At 44.9% G+C, this 25,015-nt stretch overlaps 1 protein-coding gene across 5 annotated transcripts in view; it reads left to right on the top strand.

Moving 5' to 3' along the window:
• Positions 1-25,015, top strand: part of gra (granulito) — a 293,031-nt gene that overhangs the window by 7,523 nt on the left and 260,493 nt on the right. The window lies entirely within an intron of this gene.

Here is a 25,015-nt window from a genome sequence, read left to right as displayed (position 1 = left end):
TGGAAGTTAAAAGCCAAGACAGACAGAGTTGTCATCTTTGGTTTGTTGCCGGTGCCACGTGATAGAACATAGAACATAGAAAATACAGCACAGAACAGGCCCTTCGGCCCACGATGTTGTGCCGAACCTTTGTCCTAGATTAATCATAGATTATCATTGAATTTACAGTGCAGAAGGAGGCCATTCGGCCCTTTGAGTCTGCACTGGCTCTTGGAAAGAGCACCATACCCAAACTCAACACCTCCACCCAACACCAAGGGCAATTTATCATTGGCCAATTCACCTAACCCGCACATCTTTGGACTGTGGGAGGAAACCGGAGCACCCGGAGGAAACCCACGCAGACACGGGGAGGACGTGCAGACTCCGCACAGACAATGACCCAAGCCGGAATCGAACCTGGGACCATGGAGCTGTGAAGCAATTGCGCTATCCACAATGCTACCGTGCTGCCCTTAAGAACAAATAAATCTACACTATATCATTTTACCGTCATCCATGTACCTATCCAATAGCTGCTTGAAGGTCCCTAATGTTTCCGACTCAACTACTTCCACAGGCAGTGCATTCCATGCCCCCACTACTCTCTGGGTAAAGAACCTACCTCTGATATCCCTCCTATATCTTCCACCTTTCACCTTAAATTTATGTCCCCTTGTAATGGTGTGTTCCACCCGGGGAAAAAGTCTCTGACTGTCTACTCTATCTATTCCCCTGATCATCTTATAAACCTCTATCAAGTCGCCCCTCATCCTTCTCCGCTCTAATGAGAAAAGGCCTAGCACCCTCAACCTTTCCTCGTAAGACCTACTCTCCATTCCAGGCAACATCCTGGTAAATCTTCTTTGCACCTTTTCCAGAGCTTCCACATCCTTCCTAAAATGAGGCGACCAGAACTGTACACAGTACTCCAAATGTGGCCTTACCAAAGTTTTGTACAGCTGCATCATCACCTCACGGCTCTTAAATTCAATCCCTCTGTTAATGAACGCGAGCACACCATAGGCCTTCTTCACAGCTCTATCCACTTGAGTGGCAACTTTCAAAGATGTATGAACATAGACCCCAAGATCTCTCTGCTCCTCCACATTGCCAAGAACTCTACCGTTAACCCTATATTCCGCATTCATATTTGTCCTTCCAAAATGGACAACCTCACACTTTTCAGGGTTAAACTCCATCTGCCACTTCTCAGCTCAGCTCTGCATCCTATCTATGTCTCTTTACAGCCGACAACAGCCCTCCTTACTATCCACAACTCCACCAATCTTTGTATCGTCTGCAAATTTGCTGACCCACCCTTCAACTCCCTCATCCAAGTCATTAATGAAAATCACAAACAGCAGAGGACCCAGAACTGATCCCTGCGGTACGCCACTGGTAACTGGGATCCAGGCTGAATATTTGCCATCCACCACCACTCTCTGACTTCTATCGGTTAGCCAGTTCGTTATCCAACTGGCCAAATTTCCCACTATCCCATGCCTCCTTACCTTCTGCATAAGCCTACCATGGGGAACTTTATCAAATGCCTTACTAAAATCCATGTACACTACATCCACTGCTTTACCTTCATCCACATGCTTGGTCACCTCCTCAAAGAATTCAATAAGATTTGTAAGGCAAGACCTACCCCTCACAAATCCGTGCTGACTATCCCTAATCAAGCAGTGACTTTCCAGATGCTCAGAAATCCTATCCTTCAGTACCCTTTCCATTACTTTGCCTACCACCGAAGTAAGACTAACTGGCCTGTAATTCCCAGGGTTATCCCTAGTTCCTTTTTTGAACAGGGGCACGACATTCGCCACTCTCCAATCCCCTGGTACCACCCCTGTTGACAGTGAGGACGAAAAGATCATTGCCAACGGCTCTGCAATTTCATCTCTTGCTTCCCATAGAATCCTTGGATATATCCCGTCAGGCCCGGGGGACTTGTCTATCCTCAAGTTTTTCAAAATGCCCAACACATCTTCCTTCCTGACAAGTATTTCCTCGAGCTTACCAATCTGTTTCACACTGTCCTCTCTAACAATATCGCCCCTCTCATTTGTAAATACAGAAGAAAAATACGCATTCAAGACCTCTCCTATCTCTTCAGACTCAATACACAATCTCCCGCTACTGTCCTTGATCGGACCTACCCTCGCTCTAGTCATTCTCATATTTCTCACATATGTGTAAAAGGCCTTGGAGTTTTCCTTTATCCTACCCGCCAAAGATTGTTCATGCCCTCTCTTAGCTCTCCTAATCCCTTTCTTCAGTTCCCTCCTGGCTATCTTGTATCCCTCCAATGCCCTGTCTGAACCTTGTTTCCTCAGCCTTACATAAGTCTCCTTTTACCTCTTAACAAGACATTCAACCTCTCTTGTCAACCATGGTTCCCTCACTCGACCATCTCTTCCCTGCCTGACAGGGACATACATATCAAGGACACGTAGCACCTGTTCCTTGAACAAGTTCCACATTTCACTTGTGTCCTTCCCTGCCAGCCTATGTTCCCAACTTATGCACTTCAATTCTTGTCTGACAACATCGTATTTACCCTTCCCCCAATTGTAAACCTTGCCCTGTTGCACGTACCTATCCCTCTCCATTACTAAAGTGAAAGTCACAGAATTGTGGTCACTATCTCCAAAAGTGATAGCGAGGCTAGGAATAGGGAGAGAGTGCAGTTGAACACGTGGCTGCAGGAATGGTGTAGGAGGGAGGGCTTCAGGTATTTGGATAATTGGAGCGCATTCTGGGGAAGGTGGGACCTGTACAAGCAGGACGGGTTGCATCAGAACCAGAGGGGCACCAATATCCTGGGAGGGAGGTTTTCTAGTACTCTTCGGGAGGGTTTAAACTAATTTGGCAGGGAAATGGGAACTGGATTTGAAGTCCAGCAACTAAGATAGCCGGATGTTCAGGACGTCAAAGCGTGTAGTGAGGCAGTGGGGACGGTAACACTGACAAAGGAGAGTACTTGCAGGCATGAAAATGGGTTGAAGTGTGTATACTTCAACGCAAGAAGCACCAGGAATAAGGTGGGTGAACTTAAGGCATGGATCAGTACTTGGAACTACGGTGTGGTGGCCATCACGGAAACTTGGATAGAAGAGGGGCAGAAATGGTTGTTGGAGGTTCCTGGTTATAGATGTTTCAATAAGATTAGGGAGGGTGGGAAAAGAGGTGGGGGGATGGCATTGTTAATTAGAGATAGTATAACAGCTGCAGAAAGGCAGTTCTAGGCAGATCTGCCTACTGAGCTAGTGTGGGTTGAAGTCAGAAATAGGAAAGGAACAGTCACCTTGTTGGGAGTTTTCTATAGGCCCCCCAATAGCAGCAGAGATGTGGAAGAACAGATTGGGAAACAGATTTTGGAAAGGTGCAGAAGTCACAGGGTAGTAGTCATGGGTGACTTCAACTTCCCAAATATTGAGTGGAAACTCTTTAGATCAAATAGTTTGGATGGGGTGGTGTTTGTGCAGTGTGTCCAGGAAGCTTTTCTAACACAGTATGTAGATTGTCCGACCAGAGGGGAGGCAATATTGGATTTGGTACTTGGGAATTAACCAGGGCAAGTGATAGATTTGGTAGTGGGGGAGAATTTTGGAGATAGTGACCACAATTCTGTGACTTTCACTTTAGTAATGGAGAGGATTAGGTGCGTGCAACAGGGCAAGGTTTACAATTGGGGGAAGGGTAAATACGATGCTGTCAGACAAGAACTGAAGTGCATAAGTTGGGAACATAGGCTGTCAGGGAAGGACACAATTGAAATGTGGAACATGTTCAAGGAACAGATAGTACGTGTCCTTGATATGTATATGTCCCTGTCAGGCAGCGAAGAGATGGTCGAGTGAGGGAACCATGGTTAACAAGAGAGGTTGAATGTCTTGTTAAGAGGAAAAAGGAGACTTGTGTAAGGCTGAGGAAACAAGGTTCAGACATGGTGCTGGAGGGATACAAGATAGTCAGATGGGAAATGAAGAAAGGGATTAGGAGAGCTAAGAGAGGGCATGAAAAATCTTTGGCGGGTAGGATAAAGGAAAACCCCAAAGCCTTTTACACATATGTGAGAAATATGAGAATGACTGGAGCGAGGGTAGGTCCGATCAAAGACAGTAGCGGGAGATTGTGTATTGAAGAGATAGGAGTGGTCTTGAACGAGTATTTTTCTTCAGTATTTACGAATGAGAGGGGCCATATTGTTGGGGAGGACAGTGTAAAACAGACTGGTAAGCTCGAGGAGATACTTGTTAGGAAGGAAGATGTGTTGGGCATTTTGAAAAGCTTGAGGATAGACAAGTCCCCCAGGTCTGATGGGATATATCTAGGGATTCTATGGGAAGCAAGAGATGAAATTGCAGAGCCGTTGACAATGATCTTTTCGTCCTCACTGCCAACAGGGGTGGTACCAGGGGATTGGAGAGTGGCGAATATCGTGCCCCTGTTCAGAAAAGTGAATAGGGATAACCCTGGGAATTACAGGCCAGTTAGTCTTACTTCGGTGGTAGGCAAAGTCATGGAAAGGGTACTGAGGTATAGGATTTCTGAGCATCTGGAAAGACACTGCTTGATTAGGGATAGTCAGCATGGATTTGTGAGGGGATGGTCTTGCCTCACAAGTCTTATTGAATTCTTTGAGGAGGTGACAAAGCACGTGGATGAAGGTAAAACAGTGGATATAGTCTACATGGATTTTAGTAAGGCATTCGATAAGGTTCCCCATGGTAGGCTTATGCAGAAAGTAAGGAGGCATGGGATAGCGCGAAATTTGGCCAGTTGGATAACGACCTGGCTAACCGATAGAAGTCAGAGAGTGGTTGTGGATGGCAAATATTCAGCCTGGAGCCCAGTTATCAGTGGTGTACCGCAGGGATCAGTTCTGGGTCCTCTGCTGTTTGTGATTTTCATTAAATGACTTGGATGAGGGAGTTGAAGGGTGGGTCAGTAAATTTGCAGACGATACGAAGATTGGTGGAGTTGTGGATAGTGAGGAGGGCTGTTGTCGGCTGGAAAGCTACATAGATAGGATACAGAGCTGGGCTGAGAAGTGGCAGATGGAGTTTAACCCTGAAATGAATGCGGAATACAGGGTTAATGGTAGGGTTCTTCAGAGATCATAGAATTTACAGTGCAGAAGGAGGCCATTCGGCCCATCGAGTCTGCACCCGCTCTTTGAAAGAGCACCCTATCCAAGGTCAACACCTCCACCCTATCCCCATAACCCAGTAACCCCACCCAACACTAAGGGCAATTTTGGACACTAAGGGCAATTTATCATGGTCAATCCACCTAACCTGCACATCTTTGGACTGTGGGAGGAAACCGGAGCACCCGGAGGAAACCCACGCACACACTGGGAGGATGTGCAGACTCTGCACAGACAGTGACCCAAGCCGGAATCAAACCTGGGACCCTGGAGCTGTGAAGCAATTGTGCTATCCACAATGCTACCGTTCTTGGCAATGTGGAGGAGCAGAGAGATCTTGGGGTCTATGTTCATAGATCTTTGAAAGTTGCCACTCCAGTGGATAGAGCTGTGAAGAAGGCCGATGGTGTGCTAGCGTTCATTAGCAGAGGGATTGAGTTTAAGAGCCGTGAGGTGATGATGCAGCTGTACAAAACCTTGGTAAGGCCACATTTGGAGTACTGTGTGCAGTTCTGGTCGCCTCATTTTAGGAAGGATGTGGAAGCTTTGGAAAAGGTACAAAGAAGATTCACCAGGATGTTGCCTGGAATGGAGAGTAGTAGGTATTACGAGGAAAGGTTGAGAGTGCTAGGCCTTTTCTCATGAGAACGGAGAAGGATGAGGGGAGACTTGATAGAGGTTCATAAGATAATCAAGGGAATAGATAGACTAGACAGTCAGAGACTTTTTCCCCGGGGACATAAATTTAAGGTGAATGGTGGAAGGTATAGGGGGGATGTCAGAGGTAGGTTCTTTACCCAGAGAGTAATGGGGGCATGGAATGCACTGCCTGTGGAAGTAGTTGAGTTGGAAACACTGGGGACCTTCAAGCGGCTATTGGATAGGTACATGGATTACTGTAGAATGATGGAGTGTAGATTAATTTGTTCTTAATCTAGGACAAACGTTCGGCACAACATCGTGGGCCGAAGGGCCTGTTCTGTGCTGTATTTTCGATGTTCTGTTGGCGGAGTGAATCATTTCATTAGCACGGATGTTGTATCAAGTGAGATATCTTTGATTCTGAGCAGACCGTCGATGAAGAAAGCACACTTGAAACTGGATATGGAACACGATAAGGCAACAGTTTTTGGAAAGAATTTGGACTTACAGTTTACAGTCAGGACACTATTGTATTCCATTACTTACAAATAATATTTCAGGTTCAGTTGTTAAGGATGTGTTATTGGCAGTTGGAAATGGGACTTTAGATGATAAAAAGCTTGTGGTATTAAAACTGCATCGGCAATTTGCGCATCCGTCTCCTCGGAGGCTGAAACATTTATTGAAGGATGCAGGGGTAAGAGATGAAGACTATACTAAGCTGATAGAACAGATTAGTAATCGCTGTGAGGTTTGTAGGAAGTACAGAAGGACACCATCACGACCGATAGCAACCCTACCTTTGGCCAGGGATTTTAACGACATTGTGGCCATGGACCTTAAGATCTAGGATAAAGCTAACAATTTATTGATTTTGCATTTTGTAGATTTAGCAACCAAATTTAGTCAATCAACTATTGTACGAAGTAAAGAAAAGAGAGTAATTCTGGATCAAATCGTGGAAAAATGGATAGGGACAGGAATGGGCCCACTGGCAAAATTCCTTGCAGACAATGGGGGAGAATTTGCGAATGATGAGTTTAGGGATATGTGTGAAAACGTGAATATCACAATTATGAATTCGGCTGCGGAAAGCCCATTTAGTAACGGTGTGTGTGAAAGTAACCGTGCTGAATAGCTGACATGCTTCAGAAAATTTTGGCAGATAGACCAAATTGCAAGTTAAATTCAGCTTGAGCATAGGCGGTACATGCAAAGAATTCATTGCAGATGGTTGGGGATTATAGTCCTTATCAATTAGTGTTTGGTAGAAATCCAAAAATTCCATCCATTTTGGATGACCAGCCTCCAGCTTGGGAAGGGACTACAATTCACTCTGCCTTTGCTTAGCATTTAAATGAATTACACAGCAGTAGAAAAGCTTTTTTGGAAGCAGAAGTCTCTGAAGGAATTCACAGAGCTTTCAGGCATAATGTACGGCCATCAGATACCGTTTTTCAGCAAGGAGACATCTATAAGAGCGACAATTTTAATTTTTCCCCCCTTTTTAAAATAAGTTTAGAGTATCCAATTATTTTATTTTCCAATTAAGGGGCAATTTAGCATGGTTAATCCACCTAACCTGCACATTTTTGGATTGTGGGGGTGAAACCCACACAGACATGGGGAGAATGTGCAAACCTCACATGGACAGTGACCCAGGGCCGGGATTGAAACCGGGTCCTCAGTGCCGCAGTCCCAGTGCTAACCACTGCACCACATGAAGCCCCTAGAGAGAAAATTTTAATGAATGGAAAAGCCCAGGGTAGATCATGGGTCTAGATGGCAAAACAATTATTTTGCAACATGGCAATCAGATGGTTAGGGTACATTCATCAAGGATAATGGGTACAGATTTCAAATTTTCAAATTTATATAGAGCAGACGGACATGATGAGGAACCAGGGTCATTTGGTACACACGTGTTACAGAACTATGAGGACCAATTAACTGATATAGACAGGTTTTCTGTAGAGGAGCACAATACTTCCGATGAATTAGAACAGGCCATTTTTCCGAAAGGACATCTGCCACAAGTTGGTGCAAAAGTGATATACTTGCCTGAAGGGTCTAGTCAATGGAAGTATGTAACTGTTATTAGTAGAACAGGGAAGGCCACTGGAAAGTATAAACACTGATTGAATGTCCAGCATTCAGGGGAGGTTAAGAAAATGGATTGGGAACACGAAGTTCAAAAATGGAGGGCACAGAAACATAGTGCCAGTTCAGATGGTACATCGGATAGTGAAAAGGTTCAGAGGAAAAGGTCAAGTACTATTGAAAGGACATCCCACAGCAGAAGGGAAAGATCAAGCAGTAGCAGTACAGAACGAGATACCAGGTGGGAGAGGGGACGTAGTTTGACAAGGTCTCAGAACATTGGTAAGACTACGAATGCTACTCGGAGTAGAAGCCCACATGCACATGAGATTTTGGTGGCTTCCAATAAATTAGATTAAAAAGTTATCAAAGATGCCAAACAGCAAGAACTGCATAGTTGGAGTGAATTTGGGGAAGTACCGATTAGGGGACAAAGAGCTCTATCTCACAGATGGATTTGCACGGAAATGGTTCTTCTGGATGGAACTTATAAGGCGAAATTGCGTGTGTTTTTGAGTTTTTTGTAATTTTGTTTTCACCAAATTATTTTTTTTCTCCAAGGAGGGGAAGACTGTTAAGGAATGGGTTAAGAGACATTCTAATTAGATGTCTCATTTATGTTAAGTATCCAATAATTGACACTGATACGTAAAGAGGCTTAGGGTGGCCTTTGGAGCATGTGATATAGTGATAGAGTTTTGTACAGAGTGTGTTAAAGGAAAATAAAAGTGTTTGTGAAAAGGAGCAGAAATCTTGACTCTTCACACAATAGCAGCCAGAGACTAACATGAAAGAGAGAGAGAGGAAAAGGCACAAGAGGGAGAGAGAGGAAAAGGCACAAGAGGGAGAGAGAGGAAAAGGCACAAGAGGAAGAGAGAGGAAAAGGCACAAGAGGGAGAGAGAGGAAAAGGCACAAGAAGGAGAGAGAGGAAAAGGCACAAGAGCGAGAGAGAGAGAGGAAAAGGCACAATGTTGCATTCCTTGGTTTCACCTTGTACATGTGTCTTCCCTTAATCAAAATGCTGATTCAAGTAGCTCTCCGTGTAAGACTAGTGGTCTCAATCTGAGAGAACACCAGCATTTGTATGCCCAATTCTGCTAGTATATAACTCTAAAAGTATAGCCTGACTTGTAAGAGTTTAAAATAAATTTGTGAACAATATAAACAAGCATACTGTGGTTTGCAGAGAAACAGACTAATTCGGATGTAGATCATATGGGAAGTGGATTTGGTATTTGAGATTTTATTAAATATTGATAAATATAGTGTCGTGCACATAGATAGGTCAAACATCAAACTTGTACATATTATGCAATGTACAGAGTTAATATCATTTGAGTGGAAGAAGAACCTAATAAGTTACCGTGATGTGTTGATGAAGGTACATGACCCGTACTGAGGGGCTATTGCAAAGTAAATAGCATACTAGGATATTATAGCAATGATGATCCAATTGCCTTGTACAAAACAGAAACAAAATACTGCCTGCTGGAAATTTGGAATAAAAACAGAAAATCTTGAAATATTCACCGGGTCTGACCGCATCCCTGTACTCCCCGCATTGGAGATCTCTACTGCCTCCCGAAAATACCCAAGGCCAACACACCAGGCCATCCTATCATATCAGGCAATGGGACCCTGTGTGAGAACCTCTGGCTACATCGAGATCATCTTGAAATCCCTTGTACAAGGAACGCCCAGCTTCTGTCGCGACACGACGGACCTCTTACAGAAACTCAGCATCCATGGACCAGTTGAACCAGGAACATTTCTCGTCACAATGGACATCTTGGCACTCTACACCAGCTTCCCCCATGACAACAACATTGCTGCAACAGCCTCAGTATTCAACACAGACAACTGCCAATCTCCAGACGGAATTCTGCAACTCATCCGCTTCATTCTGGATCACCTACGACAACAAGTTCTTCATCCAGATGCATGGAACAGCCATGGGGACCAAATTCGCACCTCAATATACCAACATCTTCATTCATAAGTTTGAACAAGACCTCCTCACCGCACAGGACCTTCAACCAACATGATACATCGATGACATTTTTTTCCTTTGGACCCACGGTGAAGAATCACTGAAACGACTACACGTTGACATCAATAAGTTCCACCCCACTATCAGATTCACCATGGACTAATCTCCAAAATCGGTTGCATTCTTGGACACTCATCTCCATCAAGGACGGTCACCTCAGCACTCCGCTTTACTGCAAGCCCACGGATAACCTCACGATGCTCCACTTCTCCAGCTTCCACCCTAAACACATTAAAGAAGCCATCCCCTATGGACAAGCCCCCCGTATACACAGTATCTGCTCAGACGAGGAGGAGCGTAACAGACATCTACAGACGTTGAAAGATGCCCTTGTACGAATGGGATATGGCGCTCGACTCATCGATCGACAGTTCCAACGCGCCACAGCAAAAAATCGCACCAACCTCCTCAGAAGGCAAACACGGGACACAACCGACAGAGTACCCTTCATCATCCAGTACTTCCCCGGAGCGGAGAAACCACAACATCATCTTCGCAGCATTCAACATGTCATCAATGAAGATGAACAGCTTGCCAAGGTCATCCCCACACCCCCACTACTTGCCTTCAAACAACTGCGCAACCTCAGACAAACCATTGTTTGCAGCAAACTACCCAGCCTTCAGAACAGCGACCACAACACCACACAACCCTGCCATGGCAATTTCTGCAAGACTTGCTGGATCATCGACATGGGTACCATCATTACACATGAGAACACCAACTACCAGGTACGCGGTACATACTCATGCAACTCGGCCAACGTTGTCTTCCTCATACGCTGCCGGAAAGGATGTCTCAAAGCGTGGTACATTGGCGAGACCATGCAGACGCTGCGACAACGGATGAACGGACATTTTGTGACAATTGCCAGGCAGGAATGTTCCCTTCCAGTCGGGGAACACTTCAGCAGTCAAGGGCATTCCGCCTCTGATCTCCGGGTAAGCGTTCTCCAAGGTGGCTTTCAGGACCCGTGACAACGCAAAATCGCCGAGCAGATACTTGTAGCCAAGTTCCGCACACATGAGTATGGCCTCAACCGGGATCTTGGATTCATGTCGCATTATAATCATCCCCCACCATCTGGCCTGGGCTTGCAAAATCCTACCAACTATCCTGGCTTGAGACAATTCACACCTCTTTAACCTGGGGTTACCCCTCTCTCTGGATCTGTAAAGATTTAATTACCTGCAAATGCTCGCATTCAAAGTATTGTCTTGCATCTTTGACTTTGTCTATATATATATATATGTATATGTTTCTGGAACATACGTCTTTATTCACTTGAGGAAGGAGCAGTGCTCCGAAAGCTAGTGATTTGAAACAAACTTGTTGGACTTTAACCTGGTGTTGTAAGACTTCTTACTGAGCATCCCTGTGGCAAGATAAACAATGTTAATGGCCTGGATCCTCAGTCTTGCCATTGACTGGAATTCCTGGGCCACAATGTTTCAGTTGATGACACAGTTCTCTCCACTGATGCTGCCAGACCTGCTGAATATCTCCAGCACTTTTCTCTACTTGTACTAGATCCTGGGTAGACATTATGTGGAATGCTGTGTGCAGTTTTGCTTTGCTCACTTGCTGGTAGGCACAGTGGCCTGGAAAGATTAAAAGGGGCATTATACTGATCTATAGTTTAAAAATCCTCACTTCTCTAAACAGGCTCCGGGCATAATGTGCTAAATTCAAGCACCCCTATTTTCAGATATGGGACACAGTGTGTGGCAGTAAGTGTGTCTACTGTTATGGACATCTGGTCAGCTCTCAACAGTGGCTAAGAGACGGGACCAGATGCCATAATCTTTTTTAGTTTTAAGATGGTGCGGAAAGATCAATTTGTTCCGGGAGTGATAATATGAGAAATAGGGCTTGGTTATTTTATCAACAAACTTTATTAAAAGAAAAGAAAACAATATTTACACTTTTACTTCCACTCTAACACTAACAGATTACATTTGGTTTCTTAACCTTCGCACACTAGTTCCCATTAAACATCACTTTAAATAACCATGCTGACATGTTGCTTACACAGACAGGCCAAGGCAATACTTGATTTATGAAGTAATTTTTCTTCTGTTCGGGACGTTTGTTCAGAACCCTTTTCCAAAGCCTACCATGGTGGCAACTTTCATGACCTCTCTGGTCTATTTTCACAACCTTCTGCCTGTAACTGTTCAGAAGAGCATTCTTTCTCTCTCTAAGCTCCACCCAGCCTCTCAAACAAAGGTTCCCTCGGGTTTCCAGACTTGAACCTAGCATCGTTATCTTGGCTGATTGCCCACTCCCATTGACACAAAAGAATAGAGTCATGCTATTGATATGCAACTAACCTTCCATTGATTGACAAATAGATCATCAGGCTCTGTGATGGGCTAATGGCTGGTCAAACGAGATTGTCCCAAAGGATGATGGATATAAAGTAGATCATTCTGGCTGAACCGAAGCATCCTGTGTGTTCCCAAAAATGAGGTTAAGTCTGAATGGAACAAGGTAACTCCGGCCATAGGCGTAACCCTCTGACTCTGCTGCTAGCAGTTTTTCCCCTCCATCTTTTAACTCCTAAATTGCCTGCTACATGTTGGACCCCATTTCTGGATTCAAGTTCCTAATATCCCCCTATCATGACACTACCCACCTCATTTCCATGATTGTGGTGTCCTGTAGTCCCAGTATCCATAATGCTGCATGCACCTTCTGAACATTAAAGGGGGCTGGGAAGAAAGCACATGTCTTAGACAACTTTTCTTAAAGGCACAACTTCCCTTCAACAGCAAAGTTGTAACAATGCACTGCAGGCTCCTGGATGAGTGGGTTCTGGACATTTGGGGAGAAACTGTTGCTGCAAGGTAAGGTGAGAGCTCCTAGGTTCAGTGGCACAGATCACCCTGGAAGCATTCTGCTGAGAAGGTTGATGGCAGGAGAGGGGCCAAGAAGCTCTTCAGACTGATCTACATAAGGGAGTGGGATTGAGAGTTGTCAATCTCCAAAGTGTAGCAGCACTGAAAGAAGATTAATGATCTCACGAGGGTGACACAGAAGTGGAAATGCTTTTGTACATCACATCTCATCCACTACATCAACCAACTCTGATGTGGAGATGCCGGCGTTGGGCTGGGGTGAGCACAGTAAGAAGTCCTACAACACCAGGTTAAAGTCCAATAGGTTTGTTTCAAACACTAGCTTTCGGAGCACTGCTCCTTCCTCAGGTGAATGTTCACCTGAGGAAGAAGCAGTGCTCCAAAAGCTAGTGTTTGAAACCAAACCTGTTGGACTTTAACCTGGTGTTGGAAGACTTCTTACTGTGCTCAACCAACTCTCACACTGCTTAATGCACCGTATCCCATCACTCACCCAGCACAATCACACTGACATTCAGGACTCACTCCTAACATCCTGACACACGTCACCCACAAACATCTTTGAAGCATGTCAGTTGCACATGCTTCATTGTCTCCACATATCTCCAGCTATTTGGAGATATTACATCAAACACACTGACTCACAATCAATGTCCTGTCTGTTCTCTTGTAGGGGGGATTTGTTCACCGCAGGTGAGGAACCAGAGGACCAGGTCATATACATCTCTCAGTTTTCTGAAAGAAATAGTCCTTCGAATAATGTACAGCAGTGCCATGGAGCCAGTGGCATCCGATGCAATGGAGATCTTCCTGGATGATGATGTTGCTTTATGCGCCATACCCACCATTACCTCCTTTAATCTTTATTTTCAATTGTGCTGTGAAATGGAAATGACAGATTAAGTGACCATGGACCTTCTGATTTCCTTATCACTCCCTTTCACCTTAGACGTTTCTGCTTTCAGTTAGCCAGGAACCTCTGTCTCCTCAGTCTTTTCAGAAACAGGTTGAGGGGCAAGACAAAGAGGACAGCCTGGAAGAAGAAGCAACGTCACTCAACCTACCATTAGCAGCTCCCAGTTTTTATACTTTTGAGGCTAGTTTAGAGAGGGGTTTGTACATGGTGAGTCACTAGCTGCAACCAGGACAAGGATAGATTAACTTGTGTGCAAGATCATACACCAGTTTTTCAGCAGGGACCTCTGGTGAAGACCTCATTGGGATGGAATATATGAAAACACTGAAGTGCTTGGTGCTTTGGCAGGCCTGCCAAATAACCTCCTGACTAGAAGCATAGAGGAATCTAGTTCCACAGGGCATCATGCAAGTTTAGAAGTTCATCTTTTCTACTTTGGAGAATTTGAGCAACTCCATGGCAGCACTGCCAGATTGACCTATGAGAGTGTCTGATGGCCACTGTCACAGCTTCCACTGTAGCATAGGAAAAGTCATGATGATGTAGCAGTGCTGCAGCAGAATCTCAACAGAGATCGTGAGTTTAAGGACTGCTGGCATGCAGGCTTAGGTTGCTGCCATCCAGGTCCAGACAGCTACTCTGCTCAACAGGACTTTTAGACTCTCGCTGCAGTCGAGCAGTCTATGCTTCAGTAGTTGACGAGTGCTGAGGTTTTGCCTGTGGGAGTGATGGGGCATCATAAGAATATAAACCTGTTGGGCGGGATTCTCCATTTCTGAGACTATGTTGAATCCAATGCAGAATCCGTGGACTTTTACGGCAGTAAAACCGGTGCGGCGCCTGGACCGATTCCGCTACCGTTGAGGGGCTAGCAGCTGTGCCGCGTGGAACACAATCTATTCCAATGAAAAATGGTACAGGATTTGCCGGGCCCGTAATCGACAGTGGGGAGGCTGCAGCCGCACAGGTTTGCTAGAGTCACTCAGGAGGATTTAAAGTAGTATGGCAGGGAGGTGGGAACCAGAATGTCAGCTTAGAAGGTCTAATAACTGAAGGGGAAATAGAGAACCAAAATAAGAGAACAATATCACCCTCGGGCAGAGCAAAAAAGGTGACAAATGTGAGAAGGGAGGTGGTCAATGCAGGATTGAGGATGTTGTACCTAAATGCACGCAGTATACGGAACAAGGTAAATCAGCTGACGCGCATTGAAATTGGCCGGTTCAATATTGTGAGCATCACTGAGACGTGGCTGCAAGGGGATCAGGGCTGGAATCGGACAGGCAGATGGGCAAAGAGGGCGGGGTTGCATTGTCAGTAAGGAATGAAGTTAAATCGATAGCAAGGAGCGATATAGGATCAGAAGGCATAGAATCTCTATGACAGAGGAAACGCAAAGGTAAAAAGACCCTGATAGGAGTTATGTACAGGCCCCCTAGCAGTGTCAGGAGGTGAAAATAAATCAAGAGATCGAAAAGGCGTGTAAAAAAGGCAATATTACAATAATCATTGGCGGACTTCAATATGCAGGTAGACTGGGAAAATCAGGTTGATAGTGGATCCCAAGAAAAGGAATTTGTGGAATGTCCAAGAGATGTTTTTTTGGATCAGCTTGTGACAAAGCCTACTAGGGAACAGACAATTCTGGATTTAGTGATGTGTAATGAGGCAGACTTGATTAGGGAACTTAAGGTGAAGGAACCCTTAAGGACCAGTGACCACAATATGATAGAATTTACCCTGCAGTTTGAGAGGGAGAAGCTGCAATCGGATGGAACAGTATTGTAATTAAATAAGGGTAACTACAAAGACATGAGGGAGGAACTGGCCAGAGTTGATTGAAAAAGGAGCCTAGCAGGGAAGACAGTGGAACAGCGATGGCAGGGGTTATTCAGGAGGCACAACAGAATTTCATCCCAAGGAGGAGGAAACATGCTGGGAGGACAAGGCATAGACGAGGGAAGTCAAGGACAGCATAAAAGCAAAAGAAAAAGCATACAAAGTGGCGATATTTAGTGGGAAGCCAGAGGATTGAGAAGCCTTTAAAAGCGAGCAGAGGATAACTAAAAAAGTAAAAAGGGGGAGAAGATTAAATATGAGTGCAAGCTAGCTAGTAATATAAAGGAAGATAGGAAGAGATTTTTTTTTCAGTATTTAAAAGGTAAGAGAGAGGCAAAAATAGACATTGGACCATTGGAAAATGTGGCTGGAGAAGTAATGGGAAACAAAAATATAGCAGAGGAACTGAATAGTTACTTTGCGTCAGTCTTCACTGTGGAAGACACCAGTGGGATGCCAGAGCTCCAGGAGAATCAGTGGGCAGAAGTGAGTGCAGTGACCATCAATAAGGAGAAGGTTCTGGGGTAATGGAAAGATCTGAAGATGGATAAATCACCTGGACTACACCCCAAGGTGCTAAAAGAGATAGCTGAGGAGATTGTGGAGGCATTGGTGGCGATCTTTCAGGAATCACTGGAGGCAGGAAGGGTCCCAGAGGACTGGAAAGTGGCTAACGTAACACCACAGCTTAAGAAGGGAGGGAGGCAGAAGACAGGAAATTATAGTCTGGTTAGCCTGACTTCAGTCATTGGTAAGATTTTAGAGGCCACCATTAAAGTTGAAATCGTGGAGTACTTGGAAGTGCATGATAAAATATGACCGAGTCAGCATGGCTTCGTCAAGGGGAGGTCATGTCTGGTGCGGCCGCATTTGGAGTATTGCGTGCAATTCTGGTCGCCGCATTATAGGAAGGATGTGGAAGCATTGGAAAGGGTGCAGAGGAGATTTACCGGAATGTTGCCTGGTATGGAGGGAAGATCTTATGAGGAAAGGCTGAGGGACTGGAGGCTGTTTTCGTTAGAGAGAAGGTTAAGAGGTGACTTAATTGAGGCATACAAGATGATCAGAGGATTGGATAGAGTGGACAGTGAGAGCCTTTTTCCTCGGATGGTGATGTCTAGTACGAGGGGACATAGCTTTAAATTGAGGGGAGATAGATATAAGACAGATGTCAGAGGTAGGTTCTTTACTCCGAGTAGTAGGGTGTGGAATGCCCTACCTGCAACAGTAGTGGACTCGCCAACACTAAGGGCATTCAAATCGTCATTGGATAGACATATGGACGATAAGGGAATAGTGTAGATGGGCTTTAGAGTGGTTTCACAGGTCGGTGCAACATTGAGGGCCGAAGGACCTGTACTGCGCTGTTATGTTCTATGTAAATCTGTTAAGAGTTCTTTGAGGAAGTAACAAGGAAGTTAGACAAAGGAGAACCAGTGGACGTGATTTATTTAGACTTCCAGAAGGCCTTTGACAAGGTGCCGCATAGATGACTGTTAAGAGCCCATAGTGTGAAGGGTAATAGCCTGGCATGGATAGAGGATTGGCTGACTGGCAGAAGGCAGTGAGTGAGGATAAAGGGGTCTTTTTCAGAATGGCAGCTGGTGACGAGTGGTGTGCCTCAGGAGTCTGTGCTGGGACCACAACTTTTCACAATCTACATTAATGATTTGGAAGAATGTACTGAAGAGGCACTGTTGCTAAGTTTGCAGATGATAAAAAATCTGTAAGAGGGACAGGTAGTATTGAGGAAGCAGGCTTTTCTGATTGGAGGGCTGTGACTAGTCGTGTTCTGCAGGGATCAGTGCTGGGACCTTTGCTGTTCGTAGTATATATAAATGATTTGGAGGAAAATGTAACTGGTCTGATTAGTAAGTTTGCAGACGACACAAAGGTTGGTGGAATTGCGGATAGCGATGAGGACTGTCAGAGCACGCAGCAGGATTTAGATTGTTTGGAGACTTGGTCAGACAGATGGCAGATGGAGTTTAATCCAGACAAATGTGAGGTAATGCATTTTGGAAGGTCTTATGCAGGTAGGGAATATACAGTGAATGGTAGGACCCTCAAGAGTATTGGCAGTCAGAGAAATCTAGGTGTACAGGTCCACAGGTCACTGAAAGGAGCAACACAGGTGGAGAAGGTAGTCAAGAAGGCATATGGCATACTTGCCTTCATTGGCCGGGGCATTGAGTATAAGAAGTGGCAAGTCATGTTGCAGCTGTATAGAACCTTAGTTAGGGAGTATAGTATTCAATTCTGGTCGCCACACTCTCAGAAGGATGTGGAGGCTTTAGAGAGGGTGCAGAACAGATTTACCAGGATGGTGTCTGGTATGGAGGGCAGTAGCTATGAGGAGAGGTTGAATAAACTCAGTTTGTTCTCACTGGAATGACGGAGGTTGAGGGGCGATCTGATAGAGGTCTACAAAATTATGAGGGGCATAGACAGAGTGGATAGTCAGAGACTTTTTCCCAGGGTAGAGGGGTCAATTACTAGGGGGCATAGGTTTAAGGTGCGAGGGGCGAGGTTTAGAGGAGATGTACGAGGCAAGTTTTTTTACACAGAGGGCAGTGGGTGCCTGGAACTCGCTTCTGGAGGAGGTGGTGGAAGCAGGGACGATCGTGACATTTAAGGGGCATCTTGAAAAATATATGAAGAGGATGGGAATAGAGGGATACGGACCCAGAAAGTGTAAAAGATTTGAGTTTAGACAGGCAGCATGGTCAGCGCAGGCTTGGGAGGGCCGAAGGGCCTATTCCTGTGCTGTACCTTTCTTTGTTCTTTGTTCAGGTGCGCTGTAGAAGGACTTGGACAGGCTGGGAGAGTGGGCAAAGAAATGGCAGATGGAATACAAAGTATGAGGTTATGCACTTTGGAAGGAGAAATGGAGGAATAGACTATTTTCTAAATGGGGAAATGCTTAGGAAATCAGAAGCACAAAGGAACTTGGGAGTCCTTGTTCATGATTCTATTCAGTTTAACATGCGGTTCAGTTAGCAGTTAGGAAGGCAAATGGCAATGTTAGCTTTCATTTCGAGAGGGCTATAATACAAGACCAGGGATGTACTTCTGAGGCTATATAAGGTTCTGGTCAGACCCCATTTGGGATATTGCGAGCAGTTTTGAGCCCCGTATCGAAGGAAGGATGTGCTGAGAAAAATACCAGCCATGATTGAATGGCGGAGCAGACTCGATGGGCCGAGTGGCCTAATTCTACTCCTATGTCTTATTGTCTTACATGCACATTACACTCCCCACAGACACTTATCCCAGCCAAAAAGATGGCACTGTTTGTGTTGGAGCGCGCCCATACATCTGGTGGTTGGCCGGGGGGTGCCCTGGGGGGACACCTATTTGACCCGATACTGGGTTCAAAGTGGGCTGTTAGCAGTATGTGCAGCTGCATGGCTGCCACGCTGACTGCGGAAATGGTGTTCCATGCCTGTCCACCCCGACCCTACAGCCCACCTTCTGGCCAACCCCACTACTCCTTCCCCGCCGGCCCTGGCAGAAGCATCCTGGCTGGTGGCACAACTGTCAGCAAACTATGGAGATGCTGGACACCTTCTGTAGCCCCTTCTCTCTCCCTCAGCAGCCATCATGCCGGTTTCATGATTTTTAAAAGCACAAGTGAACCAAACGTCGGACACCCGGCCCATCGGAGGTGGAGAATCGCGGAGGCCCCAGGGAATACCGGGTCGGGGCCGCTAATGACATGCAAATGGTGTCTACTGTACTTGTGTTCCAGAACACATTTGACGCTGCTGTTGAGTTGTTGCAGCATTATGATTTCAGCGTCGGAACGAATTCTCCATCCAAAGCGCTTTTCCAGATTTCAGCATCGGTTAACAGAGAATCCCACATGTTATCTTCTCTCATGGTGATGCATTTGGAGATGGGTAATATATACTTGCCTTTCGAAGGTTGCTTACAATCTAGGAATGGATTGAAAAAATCATAAAAGAGAGTGATTGTGGTTCATGAAAGGGGAGTCCGGGGGTTTTGGAGTCTTGCCATTCCAATTTACTCGTTTTCTTTGAGGGTGTGATAAAGGAATGTTATGGAGTTTAGGTAGTGGATGAGGGTGTGACAAAGGAGTGTTATGGAGTTAAGGTAGTGGATGTGGTATATATGTAGATCATTCACAGTGAGCCATTTGATAGTTATTCTGGAAAAGCTGGTACTGAAAATAAAGGAAGTGGAAAATGTGTAATTATTTTACAATGGACATGGAATTGCTTGATTATCGAACACAAAGGGTAGTGGTGTTATTGGAATTGTCATCAGTCTGGAAAATTGTTACCAGTAGGGACCTGCAGGTCCTATTTTGGGACCTTTATTATTTTAACAGCTTCATAACACAATGTAGCAGCTAAATGTATCGATGATTTGATTCAAAGCCAATTAATGTTGTAGACTCCATTGTTGAACAGAATTAGTTACTGTGAGATTTGAATATCCTTGGGTGTCAGCTGAACCAATTGCAGACAATAACAAAAATAGAGAAATGCAAAATGCTTTATATTGGCACCTGAAATATAGGAAGAGACTATTAATGAAATAGACAAAATAATAATATACCTGGAAAACAAAATGTTACAGAGAGGAGAGGCTATTCAAAAGCAAAAGGTGTTTTTAATTATTTTTTAAATATACAATGGCATTTTCTAAACCCTCTGTATGTGAGATCCAATTTACTAATAACTGGCAGCAGACTTCTGTTATTAACTTAGAAGGTTAATTTATTCCACATTCAAAATTTGGGGGAAGAGTGTTTGGATCTTCCACTTCACTGCAAACACACACAGTAAAGGGAGGATAGGAAAAAAAGAGTTTTACAACTGTCAAAAGTAACAGTATAAGAACTACAGAAATGGATGTTAGTTCATCTGATTTCCAGAGTCTGAGAGGTCAAAGGCCAATGAGGCAGTCTTTCATGTAGGAGCTTGAGTTCAGCAGGCCGAAGACCAGACTTGTAGAGTTTGATTACAGTTTGTGCTGATACTGCTGGATGAAGCCTGCACACCGAGATGGAGTTGGTTCTACAGACAATGGTAGGAAATCTTCCAGCAGAGATGAACTTCGAGGAGTAGGATATTATTCTGCCTGGAATTCTGATGCTTCTTGGGGAAGTTCACCAGTTGTATACTGAACAGCAGACTGCTTGTCATGCTAAATATGTATTGTTCAAACTTTCCAAAAGTCCAGAGACTTGGACCATGTAACATGACTCATTAATTGTTAATTGTAGCCCAAAAATCAGTTTCAGTGCTTCCGGCCAAAATTCTATTGTTCGTCCTTCGGAAGAAGATGAGGTGGTTATTAGCGTCTCTTCTGATATGAGTTTAAATTTTCTCTTTTGTAATAGTTCAGGTTGTGGAGCCAGTTCATTTGTACTTCTTCTTTTGCTAATTACAAAGGTGATCACAGGTTGATCAAGGAACTCTTTTTTGTTCTTCTAACTTCTGATGGTAGCTCCAAGACAATGTGCCAGGTGTGAAGTCATTTGACTTGGAGCAGCCATCTTTTTGGCAAAAGAATAACGTTTTGGATTTCTTTCATGTCATATGGTCCCAACAGGAATAACAAATAATTTCAATTTATATAGTGGCTTTTATAACTTATAGCAAATGAAGCACAGTGAAGTGTTGTCACCATGCAATATAAAAAGCATGGTGGACAATTTGTACACAGCAATATTCCACAATAGCAGCATGATCACCTTCTTTGGCCGCATTATGAATGCCCCTTCTATGGCCACCTTATGAATGACCGTTCTATGGCGATCAATTCCTGGAGTGGGACTTAAACTCCAAGCTTTTAGCTTAAAGGCAGGGACATTACACACTGCGCCACAAGACTTCCAATATGATGCTTACCAGATGATAAATATTTATCAGATTCATAAATCTTCAGAATAGATCCATTGGATCTTTACTTCCACTGAGAAGGCAGATGAGGCCTCGGTTTAATGCCTTATCCAAAAGAGGTCACTTCCAACAGTAAATTACTTCTGCAAACTGCACCAGTGCCAGCTTAGATTTTGTGCTCAAACCTCTAGTCTGGGATCCATATTTGAGTCAGAAGATGTGGGTATGAGACTGTACTGAGCCATGGCTTAGATCTGAGGGTTTTAATTAATTCATGCATTTGTTGGCCTTCCCTAATTGCCCTTGAACTGAGTGGGTTTCTTGGCCATTTCAGAGGGTAGTTAAGAGTCAACCTCATTGCTATGGCTCTGGAGTCACATGTAGGCCAGACCAGGTAAGAATGGCATATTTCCTTCTGTGAAGGACATTAATGAACCAGGTGGGTTTTTACAACAATCAGCAATGGTTTCCTGGTAATCATGAGCCGTGGTAAGATTCAAACTCAGGTTCCCAGAGCAATACACTCAGTCTTTCGATTACTAGCCTAGTGACAATATCACTATGCCACTGCCTTCTCTATCTGATTGACAACAGTTTGAAGCTGTTCCAACAGTGAGTAAAGCAAATCATATATTGGGATATAGTAAAAGGTAAATTTGTACCAAGATAATGAGGTAATCATGCTGTTTTATAAATCAGTACTGTAATTGGACTTAAAAAAACATGTACAGCATAAAGAGGATCATGTAGGTATGGAAACTATACAGGAAAGAGCAGCCACAGACATAGAAGAGCTGGAAGGATGATTGGAAGAGCAATTAAGTGAATATTGAATGTTCTCACTCGAAAAAGAGATAGTTAAGAGGGGAGGAGATTTCAGTGGGTGCGATTCAGTGAACTCGAGTTAATGTCCGCTGAGCGGGTGGTGCTGAGAAACATCCAGCTACCCAATGGCACTTTGCTGTTTTGTTTGGCCATGGGGTGTTTATCCCTTCTGAGGCTGCACTTGGAGGGATGCCATTTTGGAAGGTTGGCCCAATCCTTTCCCACCTCCCCTTCTCTTTTAACTCCACCCCCTCCAGCCCCCCAACCTTGGGGCCTGGACCCCTGGCAGTGCGAAGCAGGCAGGCATTGCCAGTGTGCTGGGGGAGTGCCAGGGTGCCATCCTGGCCCAGACCACCCAGGGGTCTCCAATGGACTGAGACCCCCCCCAGGTGCCATTACAACTGGTACCCATTTGTGTGAACCAGTACTAAACTGCGCCATTGTGAGGTCACCCAAACTTGGCGGGTGAATCCTGGATGCTGGATTCACCCAGTGCCCGGGTATTTGCTCCTTTAAATATTCAGATCTGGATCTCGCCCAGGGAGGGTGAGGTCCAGATCATGTCCGGCGGTGTGAGTCAGGTGACTCCCGCGAGGTTTCGCTCACGTACAATTCACCCGTTGTGCCCGGGCTCAACGGAGTTTCTGAATCGCACTCAGTATCATGTTTCAATCAGGAGAATGTAGATCAAGACAAGTTTGCTTTACCATGTCCAGGCCAGCAAAATCAGAAGATTGCTATTTTTTAAATTCTAGAGGAACAAAAAATGTAGACCATGACGTGTTGCTCCACATTTGATTGAGTAAACAGCCTACACTTGAAGTAAGTGAAAGCAAAACTAATCTACAGAAGCACTACAGCACTGAGCAATACCATTCTACGGATTGACTCCGAGGGAGACAGTAGACATGATAACGTTGGTTAACCAAAATTCAGATTAGATTTATTTCAGAAAATAATATTTTGGAATACACTATGTTTAAATTAAGCCATGACATATGTTAAATGTAGCAAGTTAGATAGGGAAAGACAGTTTTAAACCACTGATGGTTTTCTTTTCATGTTCGGTTCTTGTGCAGTCTGTAACTTAGCAGGTTATTGTTTGGAAGACCCTCTGTCCCAACCGCTGTCTTTGGGCACCTCTGCCACCATCCCGGACCTGTTTCTGGAGTTATTTTCGGGGCCTTCCAGTGACCAGGCGGCGGGGGCGGAGCAGGCATCTGCACCATCGCCTCCCGCTGGTCAGGGACCCCGGGAAGAGCCTGAGGAGATCCCGCCTGTCGATGATCCCGGTGGTGGGATCAAGGCAGCCCCTGAGTTGGTTGGTGGGCCCGTGCCACCCACCGCACTCAGTGTGGTGGAGGATTCAGGCCCGGAGGGCGACTGTCCGATGGCTGTCAGCCGCCCAGTGCCGGGAGCGCAGGGTGCACGAGACGCTCTGTCGCGGGGTGCGGGTCTCACTCGTGCCTGACATTATGTCGCCCCTCACCCCCTCTGGGGAACTCCCAGGATCTGGCACATCATAATTGAAGGTTTTTTTGTTTTTCTGCCTCTGTAGATAGTTCAGGCAGTGCCCTATTAGGCCCCCCCTTCACCAACACTCCGACTCCTTCCCTCCCCACCACCCTACTTTTCCCCCCTCTCCCCACCACTCCCTTCCTTTCCCTTCTGTTGGTACAGAGGCAAGGGTATCTGGTCTCTCCAGCGCAAAGTTTAGTGCTTGTACCATTTGCTTTTTGTAGAAACGTGTTGTGAACTGTTTTAATAATCAGAGTATCCACCCCCGCCTCCCCATACATTGGTACTGAGGGGAGGATATCCTGTTTCTCCAACACAAAATGAGTGTTTGGCCTTGTATATTTTTTTTAACTGTTTTAATAGAAAGATATGTAACATAGCGGTCATGATTAGTCAATAACTTCATTATTGTATTCTGATGGAAAAGGGTGTACTAAATGGACTTTGGTCTTTTTTATGTGTAGCAATTCTCATTTCCAGTTTGTGAGCGGGCTCACAAATACTTGATGCTGATATTGGGTGTAAAAACTAGAAAGCTGCTCTCTACATTATTACTGAAGAGCAAAAAAAACAGTGCATTGGAAAGATTTTTTTAAAATCTATTAAGAAATCAAAAGTTTGGCAGTAAAATACTTCCAAATTTTGTTGTTTTAGTTTGAATGATGCAAATTTGACTGTATATTTGTTCTAAAGTGTTCAATTCAAAAATGCCAGGTTAAATTGCCTATTATTAGGTAAAGGAGCCATAGCCCCAGATGACCATAGGCTGCTTTCCCCTTTGAGGGGCGAGCTGACTGGTGGTGATTTAATCTGAGGATCACCACACCTCGGGCGAGGGGCAAGGTTGAGAAGGGGGGCCTTCATGAATATCCTCAGCCGTACAGGAATTATTAAACATTTGCTGAACCCCTGAATTTTCTGGCTAAAGTTTCTTATAATTTGGAATATTGACTTTTTAAAATTATGAAAGATTATGAGGACAGTGCTGTAATGTTTCTGATAATAGAACCCTACAGTAAAGAAGAAGGCCATTTGGCCCATCGAGCTTGCACCAACCCTTTGACAGAGCACCCTACCTAGGCCCACTCCTCTGCTCTACCCCCGTAACCCTACTTAACCTGCACATCCTTGGGCTGTGGGAGGAAACCAGAGTATCCGGATGAAACCCACGTAGACACGGGGAGAAAGTGCAAACTCCATGCAGTCACCCAAGGCCGGAATTGAGCCTGGGTCTCTGGTGCTGAGGCACA

The sequence above is a fragment of the Scyliorhinus torazame genome, chromosome 11 (assembly GCF_047496885.1).
Source record: "Scyliorhinus torazame isolate Kashiwa2021f chromosome 11, sScyTor2.1, whole genome shotgun sequence".
Taxonomy (NCBI): Eukaryota; Metazoa; Chordata; class Chondrichthyes; order Carcharhiniformes; family Scyliorhinidae; genus Scyliorhinus; species Scyliorhinus torazame.
The sequence above is the reverse complement of the archived record's forward strand: the minus strand, read 5'-3'. Positions and strand labels throughout refer to the sequence as shown.